This window comes from Capra hircus, chromosome 16, assembly GCF_001704415.2.
Source record: "Capra hircus breed San Clemente chromosome 16, ASM170441v1, whole genome shotgun sequence".
NCBI lineage: Eukaryota > Metazoa > Chordata > Mammalia > Artiodactyla > Bovidae > Capra > Capra hircus.
In genome coordinates, this window is record NC_030823.1 from 67,220,330 (window position 1) to 67,230,358 (window position 10,029).

The following is a 10,029-nucleotide window of genomic DNA, read 5'->3' on the forward strand; positions in this document are numbered from 1 at the left end:
CATGAGGTGGCCAAAGTACTGGAGTTTCAGCTTTAGCATTATTCCTTCCAAAGAACACCTAGGATAGATATCCTTTAGGATGGACTGGTTGGATCTCCTTGTAGTCCAAGGTGTCTTCTCCAACACCACAGTTCAAAAGCATCAATTCTTCAGCGCTCAGCTTTCTTCACAGTCCAACTCTCACATCTGTACATGACCACTGGAAAAACCATAGCCTTGACTAGATGGACCTTTGTTGGCAAAGTAATGTCTCTGCTTTTGAATATGCTATCTAGGTTGGTCATAACTTTCCTTCCAAGGAGTAGTATTACTGGACAGCAAATGGTGGGAAACCTTTCCCAAGGCAAAACTTTTCCTGGAACTTAAAGTAAGATCTCTGAGGGTTTGGTGTTCCTTAGTTGTTCTCCAGTGATCCTGAAGTTGTAGGTGGAGTCCTGATTCCAGAGTTGCTATGGTATGTCAGGGTGACTGTTTTTACATCCTGTTCTTTGATCAAAGGCATCAGTTCAGATCAGTCGCTCAGTCGTATCTGTTTGCGACCCCATGAATTGCAGCACGCCAGGCTTCCCTGTCCATCACCAACTCCCGGAGTTCACCCAAACTCATGTCCATCAAGTTGGTGAGGCAAACTGTGCCGGGGTCCTGCCCCGGTGGATCCAGGGTAATTCGAAGGGTGAACAGCATAGGCGAGGAAAGCTTATTTATTTAGAAATATAAAGAGAGATTAAGAGGAAATAGTGTAGTAGGAAAATTTAGTGGAGAAAAGAGGCTGAATAACTTGGTTTATGTGGAAAGCCAATAAAGTTCCAGACAAGGAACTTGCACCATCTACATTAGGCTACCGGCGTCCTCTTGAATAGCAGGGGGTGCCCCACTTTAGGCTCCCTCTCGCGTGGATCTAAAAGCCAGGGCAAGTAAGTATACATGGCGAGCCTCCACGCCCCAGATGGGAATTCAGCCAGAAAATAGAGTAAAGACATGGGGGAAACCAGTCCAGTGACTGGCCCATCCCCCATTGTCCAGAAAGGCCTTTTATACCTTTTTATGTACATAGACATCAATGGATAATATAAAATTATGCAGCATCAGCAGCCCTGACTCTTATTAAAACCAGGCTTTCTTTCTGCATACCTAGTTGTATACACAAGTCTTAGGTGATTTACATCATCGTCTGGCCAGAGGGCCAGTTAACATTTTACGGCCCTTTTCTGATAAGGGTTTGTCAACCAGAAGACTAATTTGTCTTGTTCTTCCCAAAGTCTGGTGCCACTCTCAGAAAGCACTAAATAAAGTTACATTCTTACATAGCAAAGGCACAACACTTTACAACAAGTAAAAGGAGTACAGTGATTTATAACAAAAGGAAAGTAATTAACTCAAAAGTCTAGTGTTGCTAACATCAAAACTACTATATTCCTTTTTCTATATCCCAATTACATTGATTAATATCCTTCAGGTGTTAAAAGATAAAGAATATGGAGGCCTGGCAACAGTCATTGACTCAACAGTGAAAACCCATCACCAATAGGATTTTTAGCTCTTTAGAAAAGGCTCTGTATCTTTAAGATGCTTTAACCTTTGTGCCTCTCACGGTTGGGGGGCTGTAAACAATTCACAAGTTGTAAAAAGTCTGGGGGAACCTGTTAGGCAAGTTAGAGAGCTATCCCAGGGGGTTTGACCTGAAACATTCCTTTCAAATGCAGAAGACTGAAGCCCTAAGTTAACTTTTTCCAGAGAGTGTCAGAAGAGTGGAAAAGCACAGTACGATAAAATCAGGCCTGCTCTGGTTTTGGAGGGTAGATGTTCAGGAAAACTCAGGGGGAACCCCTGAAGCCAGATCACGCCTTTGCGTTTTGTCGGGCTTCCTTCCTCATGACCTTTGCCATGGGTGGGATTCCTCACGCTGGCTCCCGGCAGAACTGTTCAAGTGAAGGCTCAGGGTAGGTTCTGTATGGCTGATAGTCTGTACTCGATGTAAGCCAATGGAATCGTTGATGTAGGTACACTGGTTTTCCCTCAAGATTCGTACAGACTTCTTGATCTGAAGTTTGAAGAATAATGTCTTTTAGATTTCCCTGCAGCATACCCAGAGAGCCACAGGAGTCGGTGCGATCATGGATACTGTTGCCACGTCTTTCACCCATAGAATCACGAGATTGAATTTTCCATTTCCTTGATTCTCCAGGTTTCAGGTACACTTGTACTGGTCGAACTTGGCACACACTGCCCACTCAGCAGGGTTTGCTCCCATAGGCTTCCAAGACTGCCTGCATGTCCTCCACACTGACCTGTTCACCTGCGAAGTGCTGGCACGGGATGCCGATCAGATTGGCCTGGGCAGGGAGTGTGGCTTTAGCACATCCGTCTGCCTGCTCCATCCCTTGCCAAACTCTCTCTCTGCTGGGCTGCAATGGGGGAGCTGAGCGAGCTGAGGAGGGGGTAGGGAGGGCAGTGACCCTAGCTGCTAGCTGGACAGTTACACACAGACCCAAAAGCCCTAGATGCCCGAGTGCCACAATATAAAGAGAGCCTTGCCAAGACATCCACTGTGGTAGATCTGGGTATGCACTGTGCACACATATAGGAACCAAACCTGCCCCTTAGGTATTTTTAAATCAACTTGCTCGTGACACTTTACTACATAATGACTTTCTGTTTATAAGAGTATTGGTCTAATATTCTGAACCCTCATCTTTTTGATTTCTAGAATGTATGTTTTCCTATATAGATCTCTTCCTACAGTACCTAGAAAATACATGTAAATTAAGCACTTATAATTCTCAGCCTTGTTTATCTGAAAAATTGTTACTCACACTGCCGTTTTCTGAGTTTCAGGTTTATTGATTCAACTTCTCCACTTGTATTGTTGGCTTCCTACCTCTTTTTGTTTACAGGCAGCCTAGGGGAAAGCTGTTTAAAATCCAAAGATCTATTTCTTCTGCTCTGGGAGACAGCTCTTACTAAGCATCCAATTCTTGGCATTGTTTGGAAGACTCTCCTGTCTATTTCAAGACGAATTTTTACTGCAAGTGGTTAATCCAAGGAGTGAAAGAGAGGATGACAGATAAAGATGGTTTTCTTTAGCTTCCTAAGCCAAGTCTCCCAAATAAATCTTCATTACTCTGTTTTCAGATTTTTAACTTGGATCTCAGGAAATATAAACACCCATTCCAAAGTTTGGCATATTTTCATATTGTATTCTGTACAAGCTTATAATACTTCTTTCTCTTTCTTTAGTGCAGAGGTTTGAGGATGCATCATATATTATGTTGGTACTGATGCTGCATCTGAGATTGACTAGCTGATATTGTATTATCACATTTTATCCTCCTACCTACATTCTCTTGACCTCACCTGACTCCCAGGCCCTCAGCAACTTCCTCCATCCAGTTTCTGACCCCGAGAGCTACTTGTGGGTCTGATGTGTGATTTTATACCTGAGACCAAACAAGCAAAAATATATGGAGCCCCTGGTTCCTTTCACCACTTTTAGAAGCACACATTGCACAGACTGTGATGGCTTCCCCAAAGCTGCTGAAGGGACCAGGTGAGAGAACTTTCTAAGTGTACGTGCATCAACTCTCATGAGTCCAGCTGCAACCAACAAGAAACAGAAGACGAAAGAGAGCAGGAAGATAAATGTCATCTCACTTCTTCCCTGAGATGGGCTGTTAGAGATACAAGGTTCTGCCGTGCCATCTGGGTAGGCCATACCACACACGGCCAAGCAGGTGCCCAGCTGCCAGCGTGGCTACGTCTCACTGTGGCTCTTTGTGAAGCAGTGGTCAGTATGATAACATGTCAGCTTGGATGTGCTTCCCATTGTTCGCTGCCACACTTGCCCTTTTCTTCACTCTTGTTAACTTGCAATTCTTTTTTTCTTTTTTTTACTTTTATTTATTCTTTTATTTGGGGCTGCATTGGGTCTTAGCTTAGGTGTATGAGCTCCAGAACACGTGGGCTCTGAAGACTGTGGAATGCGGGCTGTCTAGTGGGGGTATGCGAGCTCAATAGTTGTGGCACAGGGGCTCAGCTGCCTCAAGGCATGTGAGAATCTCAGTTCCCTGACCAGAACTTGAACTTGCATCCCTTGCATTGGAAGGCAGATTCTTAACCACTGGACCACCAAGGAAGTCCTCACCCTGGGGTTCTCCTTCCAAAAATGCATTAGTACTGCAGCCTTTTGTTACATTCAGTTTTCAAGGGAATCCAGGGGAAGACATCTGTGCATGTATATATGTGCATAATTTTATATATACTATATATATAATTATACAAATACAGTTTGATATATAAATATATAGATATATATGAAAAATTACAACCTATGATAATTTATTTCCTTTTACTATTCCATATAAAATTCCATACCACATAAAATCCCTAAGTACTCTATGGTGACATTATGACATAAGATATTTAAGTCATAAAGAATTTATAAACCTTAGAATTTGTGTTTGCTCTTTATGGTGTTGTTTTGTTCTTTGCTAGTGGGAGAAAAAAAAGCTTTACACAAAGTAATAAATATGAACTTAGTAAAACAGCAGCTGTAACTTTTGGAAAATGATCATTAAGAACACTAATCCTTTAGGAAAGTGGGGTTTCAGACTCTCAAAATTCTATATAAATGAAATAAGTACCGTGAAGACTTTTAGCTTAAGACATTTCTCAGCTTAAAATACTTCTCTCTTAAATGTTATGAAGCCTGAAACCAAAAATCTGTTTTAGTTGCTCTGCTAATGGCAGAGGCATATTTTAAGATTAATGTCCATTTGACAGTTTTTTTAATGTGTGCTCTTTTATTTCACGTTGGGTAGAAAATAAGGCAAACTTCTAATGCCATTTGCAGTATACTTTTATAATATACATAGCAAAACAATACAGATGTTTAAGTGATCTTGATTTTATCCTTCTTATTTCCCAATTCTAAATCAAGGCATGCATAGTAATTTGTGGATTGATAGTCCAGCATTATTGATCCTGATCAGCATCATTTTCTTATGTCAGCCTTAGGGATCATTTCAGAAATCAAACCATTTGTAGTTGATTCATCGCTGTCTGTGGGGGAAGGATAATTTCATATTCATTCAAGGCCTATCTAAGAGTCAACACACTTCAAAACACCGAGGAGAGATCATGGACAATACAGCCTTGAGATACATTCTATAAAATAATTTCAGTCACAACCTTTCAGAACTTACCAAGCAGAGAGATCAGGGAAGAAAACTATCAAGGCAAACTTTTCAAAGAGGAATCTTTTCAGAATTATTGGTCCTGGGCCATTTGGCTGAGAGTGAAGAGTGAAATGAAGTCCATAAAGATACCCCTGAGGTGAAAGATGAAGGAACTATATCTCTGGGCCACTGAGACAAGAGCAACTTCAAGAAGAAAGGAATCTTAGTATCCTGTCCACCAGTCCTTCCAGATGCTAGAGGGAGTGCCCTTCTCTTCTGGATCAGGCCTAGATCAGCCCAAGTAGATGAGAGATCCTACAGAGGTCTGGAAAGGAGACCCAGGGGAAAGAAGAATAACAAGGCCCAGTGGCTAGCCCAGGACATAGCACATGGTAGGCATTCCATGTGTGGAATGTGACTGCGGAATAACCAATTTTAGTTCCATGTGGGCGACATCTGTGCAACACTGAGAGAGTTACTTTTTCACTTCTTTCCTTTGAGCCTTGATTTCTCCACCTGTACAATGGGGATAATAAAAATTCTTACTTTAAGAATAATTTCAAAGATAAAATACAGTAATAATAGTACTTTGGAATTCAGAAAGGCATAAACAAATCCAGGAATGGAAAAACAGAGAGCAGCATCCATATTCTTCTTTTCAAATACACACAGATTTTAGCACTTGTCATCTTTAGTGTTCCCTACAAAAGCAGATCCTGATATGAGGACTTGTATCCAGGTGGTCCAGTTGAGGAGCAATTCTTAGAAGGAGAGAGGGAAGAGGGAAAATTAAGGAGGAGGGAAAAGCTAATTTTTGAGGTTACTTCTGTGGACAACTTGGGCTTGTTCTTGGAGGGTTTATAAAAAGTATATTAATGTATCTTAGAACTATCCTCATGGGGATGAATTTATCCATCTGTTCCCACACTCCATAAAGAATGCTCTTGGAAGTGGTACTCTCCCAATTTCCAAGTCCATTCAAATCCTTGAGAGAGCAGGTTTCCAGCAGGGTCTATAGAAAGAGATGTGTACATAACAGAAGATATCATGAGGTGAACTGAAGCCCATGGGGAGAAGAGGCTCAGCGGATTTGAGTACAGTCACTGGAGATAACAGATACCATTTTAGTAGCAAAAAAGCAGAGTGAATTTTCTCTTTGGCTGTCTACTATTAAATATAGCATATAATAGAACATGGAGTATAACACTGATATTTGCTGAATCTTCTTGCCTCACAGAACTCTTATGGAACTTAAAATTAGTGACACCCAAAGAGACCCCAGCTTCACTTTTTGCAGATCCCTGACAGTTCAGGATCACTGTTTCTTGGTGTATTACCTAGAATCACAAAGTCCAAACTCTGTATCAATTTCTGTAGAAACACTATATGGTAGTAGCTTTATTGAGTAGCTATATTGAGTAGCTTTAAGACTTAAAGGATCTGGGGCATGGGGAGGTATCAGTCACTCAGTCATGTAGGACTCTTTGTAAGTCCCTGGACTGTAGCCCACAAGGCTCCTCTGTGGAATTTTCCAGGCAAGAGTACTGGAGTGGGGTGCCATTTCCTACTCCAGGGGATCTTTCCTCACCCAGGGATTGAACCCACGTCTCTTGCATTTCCTGCATTGGCAGGCAGATTCTTTACCACTGTGCCACCTGGGAAGCCCCGCAGGGGTCCCACTCATACTGCCTCATGTCTGTCATCTTGCTCTCTCCACTCGCCATTCCCTCTTCTTATCCTACACCTTCAAGCCTGTTCACAAATGTAGCCCATTTGCTCACTCACACAGAAGCTCATCCATACTCAGTCCTTAGAAGCTTGGTTTCTCTGTACAAAACTGGTTCTCTATCTTCAAGGAGTTCTTATATAATCTACTAAATTGTTTTTCTCCATAGCATGAAATAAAGATATATGATTTCCTCTGTGTGACTCAATAAAACTGTTTTTGAATGAAAAAAAATCTTGTCATAAACATTTTCTTTTTCCTAAACTATCCCTTGCATAAAATAGAATCACGGTGGACTAGCTCAATCCTCCCTTTAAAATGCTTGCATGGCTCAAAGCATTTCCCCTAACTCTTTAAAGTTATTATATTTATACTTTTTTCTTTTTATGATTTTTGAATAATGCATACCTCTTCCCACTAGAATGTAAACTCCAACAGTGTCGAAAGCAAGTTTTACTTTGCTTGGCGCTAAATCACTGGTACCCTGTGATCAGTCTGGCACAAAAGTAGATGGTCAATACAAATGTCCAATGAACAAATGAATGAAATTTTATCTGTGAACTTTTAAACTTCTTCTTGCATAGGTAGAAGAAAAGAATTAGAGAAAAAGAAAAGCTCAAGTCCCAGTAAAGTGTCTTGCTGAAGGTCACAGGACTGATTGATAGTAGAGTGATTTAACAAGGCTGCCACACTCACTGCTTCAGCCCTCTTGTAACATTAGACTGTAACTCATCATGATATTGCCTAACGGGAACAGTATGATAAATCCAGGGTTTTCTCTCAAACCTCTGCGCTTGACTTCAGAAATATCAAAGAAGTCTGGTCTCAGTGCTCTCGGACTCTTTTTTCCCTACTGGCAGATACCAAATGATTTTAGTCTACATTGGAAAATGATGCTTTGGGGCCATGTCCCTCCCCCATCTTTTGAAATAACTACTATTTTTAAAAATGTTTACTGGGGTACAGTTGAATTACAATGTTGTTGGTTTTTGCCATACAGCAAAATGAGTCGTTTATACATGCACATATATCCACTCTTTTTTAGATTCTGTTCCCATTTAGGTCTTTACAGACTAGAGCTCCCTGTACTATATGGTAGGTCCTTATTAGTCATCCATATTGCATAGAGTAGTGAATTGATGCTTTCAAATTGTGCTGCTAGAGAAGACCCTTTTTATGTGAAATCACAACTTTAAAATGCCTCTTTATTTCCAACAAAGCGTTCAGTAATTTAGGACAGGGATCATTCCTCACACACACCAAAAAGCAATGAGTTCTGCTCTCAAGAACACACAGAACGAAACAGCACAGGAGGACAGCAATTACAAGGTCTCATAAAAACAACTAAGTCAAGCTGTTGGTCCGCTCTGGGACTTCAAAGAGCCCCAGAAAATCACGTAAAAGGGAAGTAAAAAAAATCTGACTTTATTTCAACACCTCTGAAAAGGAGTCAGATCAGAATATAAAATGCCACTCGGAGCCTGGGGGTGGATGCACTTTTATTTTCTTATTTTTTTCTCATCTGCCAGGGTGAACAGCTTAGGATCTCAGGAGGGGAAGCCTGTGGCTTCAAGTCCAGGTGGAGCCCACTTTGCTGATGACTTTTGAGAAGGGCAGAGGGAAGTCAGAAGTTGTCATCTAAGCACCTGGAATTCAAAACCATGTCACTACCCAAATATTATGCAACTTGTTTTAAGACAGAGCTTGCAAATACATAAAGTGGACAGTCATTTCCAGCTCTTTGCGACCCTGTGGGCTATAGTCTGCCAGCCTCCTCTGTCCATGGAATTCTCCAGGCGACAATACTGCAGTGGGTGGCCATTTCCTTCTCTAGAGGGTCTTCCCAACCTGGGGTCTGAAACTGGGTCTCTTGCATTACAAGGTAGATTCTTTACCATCTGAGCCACAAGGGTAGCACACACACAAACCTCACATGCACTAGGGAAAGGGACAAGAACAGTAATTTGACAGAAGCCTGGACCAGACCTACAGGCCTCTCACATTATTTACCCTTAACCCATTTCTCAAAGATTTACTTATGTTACTGCCAATATTCACCAAATGCGATAAAAGTTCACTATTTTGCACAAAGCAGGGGGAGATGGTGCTTTTAGTAATGGTGTAGAGATGATATTCACTTAAATGTGTTAATGTTATTTCCTGAAAACTTGCTTACATATTTTAAATGGTAAGCTATCTTTCTGGTGATAAACGTCAACAATAGCCTTGAAGCACTATTCCAAATTAGTATAGCTAACACCAATGGTATTTGCTATGAGTGACTTACAAATAATCTCTAGCACATAATCCCTACCTGGGATCCTACCTGTTATATACAAAACCATTTAGAGCTTAGTGGATTGCCTGCATTCGCATAAGGGCACCATGAATTATTTCTCACAAGGAGAAAGCATTTTAAAAGGTATATAATGATAAGGAAACTATCAGAGCAACCTGTCTCTGTTACTGTAGAGGGTAGGATAATTTACCTCCTTCTTTCATTCTTCTTTCTTGTATACTACACCCTGGTTCCTGAAGCCAATTGTACTTTAAAACAAAAAAACAAAACAAAACAAAGAAACTAATGACCCTGCTTTGTAACGTGTTCCATATGTTTCACAGGCTTCATAAAATGATTCCACACTAGTTTCCCTAGCCTAGTGTTTAGATCGTGACATATGTTTTTTCCTAGGTTTTCATAATTTATTTTGGTGTCTGTGTGAACTTGCTCTATAAGAGTAAAAGGAATTTGCTTAGATTCCCTTTTCCTAGAATGAATCCTGGTGCCGCGCAGACTATCAGACTTCCTATCCACAGAAGATCTGCCACTATCAAGCCTAGAGCTGCCACTTACTATGAACGCACCCAAGTCATTTCATCTCTCTGGCCCTCAATTTCCACATCTGTAAAATGGGGGTGATAGCAGAAATAACTGTTTATAGTGTGTGGGGAATGTTTAAATTAATAAATTATTATATGCATATGCACACACACATTCATAACCTTTTGCCACCTGATAACCATTTGCTGCACGAACAAAGAAATGAAGGCCAGCAAAGGTACAGAGTATGAGAAACCTATCTCTTAGAGACCTTCCTTTATGCTTTGGCATTAATAACTAAAGCAACC

The 10,029-nt window shown here is 40.9% G+C and overlaps 1 pseudogene; it reads right to left on the reverse strand.

The window, feature by feature from the left end:
* On the reverse strand, nt 395–2,378 carry LOC102189232 (annotated as a pseudogene).